Consider the following 14,234-nt stretch of genomic DNA (forward strand, 5'->3'; position numbering starts at 1 on the left):
TGCCTTGTTCATATTAGCCTCCTTTGCAGGGAACAGAGATCTGGTCCTTGCCAGGCTGTGGACAGGCTGCCCAGGCTGCCCTCGGCAGCTGCCCGAGGCCTCCCACAGCCCGGCTTCCCCTCCGGGTTAGACCCAGCTGTGTCCTGCTGGGACGTCCGCTGCCCGGCAGTTCCGTATCTCTGCTGGGCTCGCCGCCGACGGTGGACCCTGACCCTCGCCTACTACTGTCCGCTGCCACCTTGGCCACCTCCTAGTGTGAGCTGTCGCCCTAGTGGGCAGGCCTCAGCTTATTCTGCACCCTGCTTTTTCTGCCCCAAGAAACTCCCACACTGGAGTCTTGAGATAAGACAATGAAGAACTCATTCCAGCAACGCTGCACTGACCAGTGCTACGTGCCTGGTACTGCGCTTGGCGCCCGTGATAGCAGCACACGGAACAGAAAACATCCTGCCTTACATTCCAGCGGAGACAGACAAGAGGGGGGGAGGGAGAGAGAGAAGGAGGGAGAGGCAGCCATAATGATTAGATAGAGGGAACAAAGAAATCAGGGGAAATGAAGGAGAGTGCGGGGTGGGTCATTTTAAATAGGGGACAAGAAAGGCCTGGTCAGACTCCTTTCCGGGCTCCTCCTCTTACTCCCAGCTTCTCAAGGCTGGGATGTCAGAGGTCCTGGGACTCGGCCCCAACCTGCCCTCCCACGCTCCTCCCGGCATCCGACTCCGTGCTGTGGCCTTAAAACCTCCTGTATTCCAGACACTCCGAAATTTCCCTCTCCGGCCTTGACATTCCACTGAGCTCCAGACCCACAGAGGCACCTGCCTACTTAACATCTCTGCCTGGAAGCCTGCGAGGTCCCTCCGCCTCAGCCTGTCCGAAACGGGAAGCTGGGCTTCTCCCTCCCAGCCCTGCTCCTCCTCTGATCTCTTCTGCATGAACCACTAACATCACCACCACCTGCACAGTCCCCGAAGCCAAAACCTAGACATCGGCCTCAGCTCCTCCTTCTTTCACATTTCACATCCAACCACCGACACGTTCTAACGATGCCACGTCTAAAACACATCTGGAACATGGCCTTCTCACAATCCCAGCCAGCAACGCTCAGGCCAAGCCTTAATCATTTCTCATCTGAAATTCGACAGAGGTCACCTGGTTGGTCTTCCTGCTTCCGCCCCGGCCCTTCTCAGATCTGCTATTGACATGGAAGCCAGAGTGACCCCTTGAAAGTGTCAGAGCATATCACCTTCCAAACTACAGAAATCCAGCGACCTCCCATTTCACCAAGACTCCTGCCCAGACTCCTTGGCATGGCTACAAGGTCCTCTGTGGTCAGTCCCACCCCCTCTCCTGCCTTCACCTTCGCCCTTTCCGCCACACCTGCCCCACGCTCCAGCCTTCCTTCTGTTGTCTCCGTTCCCCACTGAGGGCTCAGGATGACCCGTGGCCTCTCGTGCCCTTCAACAAGGCTCACTCTCTCTTGACTTAGCCCTTTTGCCCTGGTTGCTCCCTCTGCCAGGACCTTTCTTGCCCTGATCTTCCTCCTGGAGGGCTTCCTCTTGCCATTCAGGTCTCAGATGGGACGGCCCCTCATGAGACAAGGCTTCTCCAACCTCATTGAAACAGCTGCTCATTCTTTCTCCTCGTCTAGTTCTTCCCTGATGCTTATCACCACCAGCTTGCTTCTTGTTCATTTCTATGCTTCTTGCTGGTTTCCTATGTGCATACACACACACACACACACACACACACACACACACTAACAGAAGCACCAGGGGAGGTCCTTGTTTATTTTACCCACTGCTGTATCTCAGGACCCAGGACCGTGCCTGGCCAATAGACATTCACCAGGCCGTGGCTGGCTGGCTGGATGCTTAGCATCCGATCAGAAGCGCTGCCATCTCCCATCACCCCCTCCCTGTGAAGGAGGAAGGTGCATTCAGCTCAGGAGAGGGAGAGGCGGGCCAGCCCCGTGGCTAAAACGTGAACTCCTGGACTCCGGAGTCAGGTGCTGGGGTTTCAGTCACGGGTCCACCAGGACTGTGCCTCAGTTTTCTTCTGTCTCAGTCTCAGTTTTCTTCTCTTACGAGTGGAGGTTCTGTGGCCTGTCCCTACAGTGGGCTATGACCCAGCCACGCAAAGACATGAAGTTCTGACACCGGCTACAACACAGACGGGTGTCAAAAACATCGCTCTAAGGGACGGAGGCCGGCACCACGGGCCACATGTGACCACTCTGTTTCCATGAAATGCCTGGCTGGGTAAACCCGCAGAGACAGAAAGCAAGTTTCCAGGAATGGGGGGCGGGGGCGGCTGGGGAGTGACTTCTTCATGGGCACGAGGTTCCCCTGGGGGTGACGAAAATGTCTGGAACTGGACAGAAGTGGTGGCTGTACAACCTGGTGAACGTGCTGAATGCGCTGAATTGTTTACTTTAAGTGGTCGATTTCATGTTACGTGAATTTCACCTCAACTTAAAAAATGGGTTTTGGGGGTTTTTTTGTAGAATGCCAGCCCCACATCACCAGATCTTAGTGTTTTTATTTTTTATTTTTTAAAGTATATTTTATTAATTATGTTATTACAGTCATCCCATTTTTCTCCTACCCTTTCTCCCCTTCCACCCAGTACCCCCATTCCCTCCAGCATTCCCCCGCCTTAGTTCATGTCCATGGGTCATACATATCAGCTCTTTGGCTTCTCCATTTCCCATACTATTCTGAACATCCCCAAAATGGGGATTTTGACAATGGTCCCTACCACACAGGAGCATGAGGATTCAGTGTGGTAATGCTGCAAAGTACTTCACACGGTACCTGACATTTTCCAAACAATTAAGAAATTTTACCTCTTAGTAGTAAATTGAGATAAACATAGCTTTATGAAACAACACCACCCTTTTCTCTTTTTTTTTCCTCCACATTTTCCTATAGCGAGAACTAGCAACTTTACCATGGATCTACCTCCATCTACAAACTATATCTGAGAACCACTAAAATAAATGATTTGGAGAAATAAAACCACTTTTTGTCAAAGGCTTATTTTAGAGGGCCGTCCTAGCTCATTCACTAAACTGCACATACGAAGGAGAGGGGCTTGTCCAGAGATGGCCAGAAGCAAAGGCCAGGTGAGTAAAGGTGAGCTGTCCAGTTTTTCTCTCTAAAGTGAGAAGGGCAACCCATACACATGTCCCCAGACAAAGGGCAGCAAGCTCGGCAGCAGAAACAGACACCGGTTACCTGATCAGGAAGAACGAGTCCACCCCCAGGTAGAACGGGCCGCTCCGGGAGCAAAGGTACAGCGGGTTTCTCAGTACCCTGGCTTTCCAGTCAAGCACGTTGTCTGCAACAAACAGGGAAGGCGATGGCTACTTGTTTAAGAGAAGAAAATCGTGCGATTTATCTTTTCAGAAAAAGCAAGAGGAACACCTTCAACTTTCAGTTGTATTGGGAGGGTTTTATGCTCTCCATCATTCCCTTAAAGGGACCAAAACTAAGAGGGGTGACTGAGGTGCCTGATTGTAACTAAGGCTTCACGCTCCGCTGGCCTCTCCTGGTGGCCTCCGCCCCCGTGGGGCTACAGCAGCATCACCCGCTCATGGGCCGGTGAGGATCTCGTGGGGGGTTCTTCACACGGCCCTTCCCCACCCCATTCTGGCATGTGTATTTGGCTGCTGGTGAGAGAGTCACACTGGGTGTGTTTAAACGGGAATACTTCCGGGGAATAGGGACTGGGAGAAGGCCTAAAAACATTGATTTGACTAATACACAAGATGTGTTTATGCTTGCCTGTGTTTCCTGGAGAAAAAAAGAATGCTAGTCTATGGCTTCACTGATCATGATGAGAGGGAACCCATCTGCCTGGACAATGAAAATGCAGCACTCCGGTATCACAGTCACCTGGTACCCAGGGGCCTGACTGATACCTCGGAGGAGGTAAACAGCCACTGGACACTGGCCAGGAGGACTCACTGATGGGAGGTCACAGCCATGTCTTGGAAACAGAAGGAAATCTGAGGCCTCCCCTCCTGTGGCCCAACGTGACCCCCTCACACAAAAGACGCTCTCTCCCGTGACTGCTCCCCAAGGCTCATCGGTTGTCCGCACCCAAGGACAGCCACGCGGTCATCTGACCGGTGTGCCCCAACATGATCCAGAGGAGACTCAAGACTCGGATGCCGTCCAGTGCAGAGCACGTGCTTCCCGACGTCTTGGTAGCCCAGATGGCCGGCACAGTCTTCTGCCAAGAAAAGCATTTCAGAGCGTGGTCCATGGCTCCTAGAAACCCTGGGCGAGAGCAAAGGCGTTATTACCTACCCGGAGGGCCAGATCCTTCTGCATGCTGCCCCACAAATGAGAACCAACGCACACACCAGTGATCCTGACTGTCACCGGACACTCCCTCGCTGTGACCTTGGACCGCCTAACTCAGTTCTCCATCGTCCCCTACGGATCTATGAGTGGATTTTCGGACTTGGTCTCCCTCCCCAATGACCTTGACGTTGCCTAACAGACATGACTTGAGGTTGGTGCCCACACAGCCTTGCACAGAATACACTGCCCAAGTTCAGGCCCCAGGATGCTAATGGCTGACCACAGTCCTGTGTTGGAAAGGGTTGGGGCAGGGGAACCTAGACACGAGGCCAGCATTTGCTAGCAATGGCATCCCTGGTCCTCTTCCAGGAATGAACCCCGTGCAGATAACATCCCTACCTTCAAGGAACAGGTATGAAAACAGACAGGCAGGTGGTCCAGGGCTGAGGCTGCGGGCCTCCTAACCAGACATTCCTTGCTGAGTCTGGCTGTCGCTTATTAGCTCTGTGACCTTCGCTAAGTGAAATTAACTTCTCTGCACTTGAATTCCCACATCTGCATAATGGGAACCAAAGTAGATCTTTAATCACAGGATTATTGTGAAGAACAAATGAGATGATGTCGCAGCTGCTCTGCTCACCATTTTAATTAAGCCCTATTGCTTTAAGAATAGCTAATCCCTTCTACTTCTTCCCTTTATTTTTTCAATGTAATGTAATTCACTCGGAGAGCCCATGAAGTGGCTAGAACTGTGACACCGGAGTCTCCAGAGCTCAAGCTGCCTCCGAGAGACTCGTATTTTCTCCTGGACGGAGCTGGGTGCCTCGAACAGGGTGGGCCCCCGAAGTCCTTGCGGAATTGAAATTTATTCACCAGCGAGAGCCGGCTGATAACCGAGCTCTGGAAATCCAAGTTGATTTCTTACACAGGAGAATGGACTTGCCTCGCACTTGGAGGCTGCAGCCGTAACTGGGCGTTTTCCCACTGGAGTTGCTCTCAAATGCACCTGCGCGTCCTCTCGTTGGGAGGACTCTTCCCTGGCCAGGGACGGGCAGAGCCACAGCACCATGAGCGGTCCCACACCTCGAGTCCCCGGTCCCCTTGGCTCCCCAACGAGCCACCGACTGCAGTGGAGAGACCCCGGTCCCAGGCCCTGCCCAGGTCTGCCCAGTCTCTGAGCCTCCCTGGGCCTGCTTCCTCGCTGGTCAGCTAAGCACACTTCTCGGCAGGGTTCTCTGAGAGGATTCGAGAACGTTTGTCAAACATCTGGCCCAACGCCTAACTCGGCAAGCAAATACGGAATGTTTTGCTGTCATTATTATTTTTCCACCCAGCGTCTACGTGTGGGTCCACTTAACCAGCAGCAGCTTGTAAAACCTCCTGAAAATGGCCACTAGGGACGACAGCCTGTCCGAGCGCCATTTCACAGGCTTGTGAGAGGCAAGTGTTGCAAACCCCAGGAGCACCACGGGGAGGAGCGGAGGAAGCATGCACGTGAGCAGGTCTCAAAGTGCGGGTCCCCAGACCACTGCCTGGGGCCTAGTTAGAGACCCCAGACCTATGGAATCAGAATCTTGGGGGAGACAGGCAGCCCTCTGGGAGGTCAGGATGCTCACCAAAGTTCGAGGACCACTGGCCGTGACTGGGCTTTAAAAGGCCTGGCAGCCCCTTCCGGTTACTCTCTCCACGAGCCAACTGTAAGCAACGAACACAGGACAAGAGCCCTGGCCGCCAGGGGCTGAGACCCTCAGCTGCTTCCTTCCCAAAAGCATCCTCAAATATTCACTCACATTCTTCTCATCTAAATGGCAAAGGACAGGCTCACGTAACGGGAAACCACACCAAGCAAGTGCAGTGATGATTTGGAAGATACAGAACCAGGAGTTCGAGATACCCACTCCGGCTCCAAGCCTCCAGAAGACTCGGTGGTCTGAGGCTGACCTGACTCACTGGGGAGTGTCAAAGCGGAGGGAAAATGATACAGAGCCTAGGGGGTCTCTGCACCTCGAGTTTCATTTTCAAACATTCAGGAGTGTGATATTTTACTTTGATGGTATAAAATACAAAAAAAATTGCTACAGCAACAGAACATTGGAAACCACCCCTCTCCCATTTGGGGGCCACAGTTAAATGCAGCTGTTAAAAACGAACTACCGCCCTGGCTGACGTAGCTCAGTGGACTGAGCGCGGGCTGTAAACCAAAGTGTCACAGGTTTGATTCCCAGTCAGGGTACATGCTTGGGCTGCAGGCCATGACCCCCAGCAACTGCACATTGATGTCTCTCTCTCTCTCTATCTCCCTCCCTTCCCTCTCTAAAAATAAATAAATAAATAAAATCTTAAAAAAAACCTCCCATAACCTTACTTTCCCAGTCTTACAGAGTGTCATTTTGGGTGAAGAAGCTAACGTTTCAGGGGCTAATTCCCACACCATACCAGGTGGGTCTGGCCCGAATCCTACAATCTGGCCTTACCAAGCCGGACTCTTGGGATACCCTCCTACTGGTGGTCAGCAGTGGTGGATTTTGGCTGCAGGCTCCCCGTCCACGTGACAATGAGACGCCTGCAGCAGGTCCCTCCCAGGGTCAGGCCACCTCAGCAAGGTCCACAGGGCAAGAGGTCTCGGCCCCCACCCACCCCCTGTCCTGCCGTAACTGAAGAGAATGAGGAAGAGAACAACGCATTAGGATGAAGGTAAGTACGTTATCTCATTTACTTCCTTCCACAAACCCCGTTGTGTGCTCCCATTCTGCACAGGTGGCAGCTGAGGCGCCCAGAGGCCCGACAACCTGACCGAGGGCAGACAGAAACCGAGTCGGGTTTGAGGGGGGGCTGCTAAGCTCGTGCCGTTTTTACCACGTTATACTCAGCAGCCAGGGAGCTGCTCGCATAGGAAATAATCGAGGGGTTCTGAACCTCGAGCAAGGCCATCATAACTGGCCCCCAAATCTGACTGGGCTGTAATCAAAACAAGAAAGCAAGGAGATGATGTTCTCAGGCCCTAAAGGGCCCAACCGGGGCCCGTGGGTAGAGAATACAGAGCAGCAGGGACGGACTCTGAACAGACGCCCAACGTGGAGCCCTCCCCCTCACGACGGCGTCAGGGGGAACCGGGGCCGGTGGCCGGCTTCCGGTCTGGAGACTACAGACGTGGTTTTTGTTGTTTTTCCTGTTGTTGGGGGGTTTTATTGTTGTTGTTGGCGTCGCTACTGTTTTCATTTTTGCTTTGAGATCCCAACAGAATCTGATAAAATCACGCCTCTGCTCTTCACCTTGGACGTACTCCCTGGAACCACTTCACCATACACTCATGTTCTTCTGGTCCATTCATTGAGATTTGGATTTATTTCTGGCCTCCTAGTTACAGTAAAGGAAGGACAATTGCGTGGTCCCACGGGGGCGCTGCCAAAAAATTACTTCACACGTTCCGAAGGCATCTGCATGACGAGGCTATTCTTGCTCCAGGTTGTGTGTGTGTGTGTGTGTGTGTGTGTGTACACATGTTCTCTTTGCTTTGCCATACTGGCAGGTGGAAATGAAAATCTTGATTTTTTAACTAAAACACAACCCAGTGTGACTCACTGCCACCCCGCCCTCACCGCGCCGTGCCAGGCTCTCTGTTTCTGGCTCCGACGTGTTCTGCTGGGTCTGAATCGGCTGTGTTGCACACTCACTCCCCTGGCTTCTTGTGCCTGTAAATCATTTACCTTGGGGGCGCGCCAGGAAGGTTCTGTGAGTCATCTGAGTTGTTGTGACACTGAAACTACACAATGCGACCACGGAATTGTTCCCCAGAGGATCACTACGGAGAAACCCAAGCGCTGTGCTGACCTAGTCTTTCTTTGGGTAGCTCAAAAACACCCTGGATAATTGTGCCCAAGAAATAAAGCGGCATTTTTGGTGACCTCGCCTGAGCACACGGACGGGCAACAAAGACCGCATTGTGAAGAGCAGAGACCCAACCTCTGCGCTGGCGCTTGGCAGCTGTCGGGCATTCGCTGGACGCCAGTGCTGCAGGAATTATTTTCCAATTTTGGACTCATCTAAGCCACCTCCCAGGAGTGGTCTTAGTTTACTCAAATGCCTACTTTTTCCTCTGCTCGGGGTTCCTGGCAGCGAGCCACGGGACAGGCCGCCCGTCCCCTGGATTCTGCTTCTTGGTCCGCTCCTCTCTGTTTCTCTCGAAGGCAGACTCCCGTACGTGGCCGAACATGCCCCATGCGAGGGGGACGCCCTGCGGTCCGACCCCCAGCCCCAGGCTGCCACATACACAGTCCCAGCCAGAGGGAGGGCGAGGCCAAGCAGGGTGAGGAACCTGCAGGGAGAAGACACACATGTGTGGCCCAGCCTCCCCTCGCCCCGACACCCCGACTCCAGGGCACCCCAACTCCACGGTAAGATGCAGAGAAAACAGCCCAGCAAACGCAAAAACACTCACGCCCCCTACTGGAAGAGACATAACTTTTTAACACTTCTAAGGGCTGGAAGTAGCCGAGAATAAATAAATAAATGAAAGAAATTACAAAGTAAAATATTAATGGATGTCACTAAAGTCCTTATTGTAATTGTAAAAGCTAATCATAAACAAACAGCCACAAAAACATCAGAAGATATGGCTAAGGACGCATATACTTTATGTAATGAACTTTAAAAACCCATAACAACCTAAATAACACCCGTGGGAAAAGGAGAGGGAAGTATAAATAGCAGATATATAAACCTAGGGGGAAAACCCTCATTAACATGTTTTAAAATGCAAACTAAACCAACTTATTTATCAATGAAATTGGTGCCACTTTTATAAAGGTCGCTTTGGATGGACATCTCCTATGGGGTGGGGAGGGGGAGGGGGTGGCGGTTTAAATGAGGTTTTCAGGAAAGCACCTTATCTAACCATCTGCATTATGGGCCAGCGATCCCATCGGTTTCCCCCAAGGAGCAACGTGGGATGCCAATGGGAAGCAACAGGCCAGATTGTGGAGGTGTTTGCGAATGAATAACAGAAATGCGTCTTCAGTGGTCGTAGGAACAGGAGTCTCTGGGGACAGGATACATCTCCCGGTGACCCTGAAACCCGGTCACATTTGGGTGTGGCCAGCCTTCCTCTGGAACACGTGCAATTTCCTATTTAAGGTAAAGGTGCTTTCCCTGCACACAGCATTGGCCAGACACCATTCAGTGACAGGCCAGTGGCTCAGTCTAGCTGGTGAGTGGAAGGGGACAAAACAGCCCAACCGGGGACACGCACATACACATCCCAACCGGGTCCCCCGAACGCCCGTACTCACAGACACACGGCAGCAAACGTGTCCAGGGGGACCATTCCAGTAGCACATCTGGCCACACCCCCACCAGGTGAGGAGGACGAATTCGAATTCGTGGTAAAGAGAGAGAGAGAAGGAGCCAAAAAGGAAGCATTTCTGAATCTTAAAATATCTACCAAGAGGGGGAAGAAAAGAATTATATTAATAAAATTTCCCTTGCCAAGAAGCACTTCATACCTTTCTAAGAGTTTTCCTATCTCTTACTTCAAAACAAAACTTTGACCTTTAAAAGGGCATCTGGCTGTTACTATGTCTGACCTACGGACAGATGGGGAAGATAAGGCACAAAGATGCTGCAAGTCACAGCAGGACGAGGAAGGCTGAGCCCCAAGGGAGTGGACCGCGGGTCTCCTGACCCCTCTGCCCAGACTCTCGCATCCTTCCCCAGCACACAGCACGAGGAATGACAGTCCAGAAGAGGAGCCATTGTCACACATAAATCTATTTGCAGACAGGTCCCCACGAGAGCCATCAGTGCACCGTGAGATGGAATGATACGGTGGAAGCCCACACGCTGACGGGGAAAGGTACTGCCCGAACTCGGAGCTAAGAAGCACCAGTTTAGGACACCACTCTTGAGTCGCCTCAAGAGTTTCTAAAGAGACTAGTGGTAAGACCAGGGCAGCGGTCTCAGACTGTGCCGTGCCCCCGAATTACCTGCAGAGCCTGGTAAGCAGATTCCCCCTCCTCTCTTCCCGGCAAGTGCCTGACCCAGTAAGTCAGGGAAGGGGCCTGGGAATGTGCATTTCTAACAAGCTCCCGGGTGCTCCTGCTCCCAACTGGAGTGGGTGTTTAAGGGGCCTCAGGTAATCCAGGCAAACTAGGAAACTAGGTAACAGGTAATTTTCTGGGTTGAATTGCATCCCCCCCCCCCCAGAAATGATTCAAACCCTACTCCCCAGGAACTGTGCATGTGACTTTATTTGGAAATACGATCTTTGCAGATATAATCAACTTAAGATCAGGTCCTATACGAGGACACGGTGGACCCTAACTTCAGTATGTCTGGTGCCCTTATACAAAGAGGGAAGTCGGGACCCACAGAGACCCACAGGACAGAACCCACATGAAGACAGAGGGAGCGATTGGAGCGATGCACCTTACACCACCCAGGGTGCGTGGTGTTTTGTCCTAAGACCCTGAAGGGGGTAAAATACACCACCACAGAGTGCCTAAAAGGTCTTAGACAGGAGCCTTGGCTCAGAGAACCAGAGATAACTTTTACTGGAATGGCCCATCTGTATGGCACGGCAACCATCTAATTACCAAACCTGTGTTTTTCTTGTGAACTATCCTCCCCACCTTGGAGGCCCAGGCCCCTGGTCCACCCCTCAGCCCAAGAGGGCATAGAAGCCTCAGCTGCCCGACTTGCCCTTGGGTCTCATACCTGTTTGGGGCTCCCATACCTAGGAACTTAAAGATTCATTTTTCTTCTTTTAACCTGTTTCATGGCAGTTTAACCATTAGACCATCCAAGAACCTAGGAGGGGAGCAGGAACACTTTTTCCTCCCCAACCACCCCTAGGAAATGAAGCGCAGCAGGTGAGGGTGAAATATGTGGATATGGATTGTTAGGGACCATAACTGGGTCTGTAACCATCACATCCAAATTCTCTCTAGAATCTCAACACCCTGGTGTTACATATTTTTATTCTCAGGAACCCACACTAAGTCTGTTCGTTGACATTTTACAACATTCTACAGAAAGCACACTGTGCAGTTTTTTGCAATATGTTCTATTCTGTCCAGAGTGTTTTTCCCTCTCTCTGCAATACTGGGCTCATTTTTTTTTTTTTTTTGGCGTATCTTCCATGGTCTCCATGTGTTAACTCCCTGTCCTCCCACTCCAGATGAGTAAAGTCTGCACAAATAGCTTCCTCCTGCGATCGCTGAGCTGGTCACCCCACATCTGCAAGGGAAATATTGGCAACTCCATCAAAAAGCTGTAAGGAATAGCTGACAAATCCCTTCCAGATGGGAACCGTTTCCCCTGGGCCGAGGCCTTTCCATTCCTGTCGGCTGCCTCTGCAGAAGCTGGCGCGGTGCCTGGGCCGTGAAGACCGAAGCAGATCTGCCCAGGCAGCTCTGCTGGCCCTAATCCTTTTTGCAGCTCCTCGGAGAACCATCCAAATATCTTTGTAAAAGAGAACAAATTGGTGGTCACCAGATTGGAGGGGGTTGGAGGATGGGCGAGAAAGTTGGAAGGGATTAAGAAGTACAAGCTGCTGGTTATTAAAATAGCCATGGGATTGTAGCGTACAGCGTAGGGAATATAGTCAATAACATAAACCCTGGCTGGTGTGGCTCAGTGGATTGAGTGGTGGCCTCGAATCAAGGGTCACCGGTTCGATTCCCAGTCAGGGCACATGCCTGGGGTTGCAGGCCAGGTCTCCAGTTGGGGGCATGCAAAAGGCAACCACACATCCATGTTTCTCTCCCTCTCTTTCTCTCTCCCTTCCCTTCTCTCTAAAAATAAATAAATTAAATCTTTTAAAAAACATAAAAACTATTTATGATGTCAGGTGGGTACTAGACTTATCAGGGTGATCATTTCATAGGGTATATAAATACCTAATCACTATGTTGTACACCTGAAACTGATATAATGTTGTATATCAACTGTAATTGAAAAATAAATAAAAAACATATCTTTGTAATGATAATAGTTTCTAACTTCCCATTTTATTCTCATGTCAACTCTGACTAGTAAGCTTAGCACTGAGGACACTAGGCTAATTGATTAATCTCTTAAATAATAATAAACACTAACTCAGATTTAGGGAGTCATTTATTCACTTGAAATGCTAATTGAATAGCAACTCTGCAAATTCATCTTTGTTGCTAGGATATTTATGACTTATTCAACAAGAATTGATATTTGGCTTGTAACAACTGGTTTTCTTCTTAACAGCACGTAAAAATTTGGCTGGATAACTAGATCATACATCTGAAGCTCTAGAGATAATCATAAATTCAGAGGACAATTTAAGGTTATTGAAAACTCATTGCAATATACACACTTAAAAGAGGACTTTTAATAATGTGAGTGATGTTGTGATACAATAAGGGATCCATATTTGGTCTTCACCCCCAGCTCCTGGTACAGAGCTCAGAAAGTCCTTGGAATTTCCTGAGTGCTCGGAATCAGAGGAACATCTGTTGTTATTCATAATGCACCTTCAACCAAACTTGAGTTTATGCTAATGAGCTGACTTCTGGAGGATGGAAGTAGTTGCCTAAAGAACCAACCCTGTGATTAGGGGGGCGGGACTTACAGCCCCATCCCTGACCTCTAGGGAGGAGAGAGGGACTGTGGATTGACTCAGTCCCCAGTGGCCAGTGATTTAATCAGTTGTGCCCAATGGAAACTTAAGTGAAGGAGTTCAGAGAGCTTCCGTGTCTAACACACGGAGAGCGAGGCCTGCCTATGCCCTGTCCCACGTACCTTGCCCTGTGCATTTCTCCCACTTGGCTCTCCTGAGTTTTGCCCTTGATAATAAGCCCATGATAGTAAGGAGAGTGTTTCCCTGAGTTCTGTGAGCCCTTAGAGCAAACTGTCAAAGCTGGGGAGGGTGTCCCGGGCACCACTGACTTGCAGCCCCATTGGAAGTCGGGGTAACCTTGGGACCCACTACTTCCAGCCGGCGACTGAGTCTTTAACCTGTAGGGTCAGCAGCACTACCTACATAACGTGAGGGCGAAACCCACACCTTTGGTGTCAGAAGGGTTCTGTGTGCAGAGAAACAAAATAGCATTTTCCTTTTAATAAGTCGCATTACCTCTTCGGATAGCCAGAATAAATGCAAAAGACACTAGTCGTAACAATTTGAGGCTTCAAAGCTCATCCTTTGAAATTTTTGAAAGAGTTAGAGGAAGTCAAACCAGTTTCCAGGTGGACTAAAATGTATCTGTTCTGCGTGGCTAAGGTCCAAAGTGATGGCGAAGGCCCCAGGGAGCTGGACCCAGACTGAAGGTTCCGGTCCACCCCTCTCGGTACGAAGGAAGAGGAGGGAGTGTGGGAAGATTAAGTGACTTGCCCAGGATCACACAGCCGGGAGGTGACAACCAGGACCAAAGCTGAGCTCTTACCACTAATCCATTGCCACACTGGCCTCACATAATCCTAGTTCGGCTGAGCATTCTGGGTGTGGCCGCTGGCAGCGCTCCATGGACCGCAGCCCAGGACACTGGCAACGGGGACACTAGACACCCCTACCTCCTGTCTTCGAGCGCACCAGCCCGCTGACTGTGCAGGAAGATGGTTTAAGTTTACAATTGCATTGCATAAAGATCCAGCTCCTTCCTGTCTTCCTCCTCCTTCCTACTTTCTCCCTTCCGATGCCACCACCCCCACGCCCGCACCCCTCAAAACTCTGCTAGTCTCAGCTCATTGCGTTTATCAGGGTGAAGGGCAGGTTTGATCCTCAAAGAGGGGCTTTTTCTTGGCTCTGAGGAGTTGGGGGTTTTCCAAACTTTATGCAGAGACAATCGTCTCACTAAGTATTCTTTTGGACCTACCCAGCTGCGACAGCGCGGTCACATCCTCTTCCGCACAAGAATCGGGGACACACACGGCCACACTGTAGTCAGCTCCGTCCTG

General features: G+C 50.9%; 1 long non-coding RNA gene across 1 annotated transcript; it reads right to left on the reverse strand.

Annotated features, from left to right (window-relative positions):
• Positions 1–7,930: 7,930 nt before the first annotated feature.
• Positions 7,931–14,234, reverse strand: LOC118496872. The gene is made up of 3 exons (XR_004899433.1): positions 14,153–14,234; positions 9,599–9,746; positions 7,931–8,625 (listed from the first exon to the last, which is right to left on the reverse strand). It is a non-coding gene; the product is annotated as an uncharacterized LOC118496872 (long non-coding RNA).

Source organism: Phyllostomus discolor, chromosome 9 (assembly GCF_004126475.2).
Source record: "Phyllostomus discolor isolate MPI-MPIP mPhyDis1 chromosome 9, mPhyDis1.pri.v3, whole genome shotgun sequence".
In the NCBI taxonomy this organism is placed as follows: Eukaryota; Metazoa; Chordata; class Mammalia; order Chiroptera; family Phyllostomidae; genus Phyllostomus; species Phyllostomus discolor.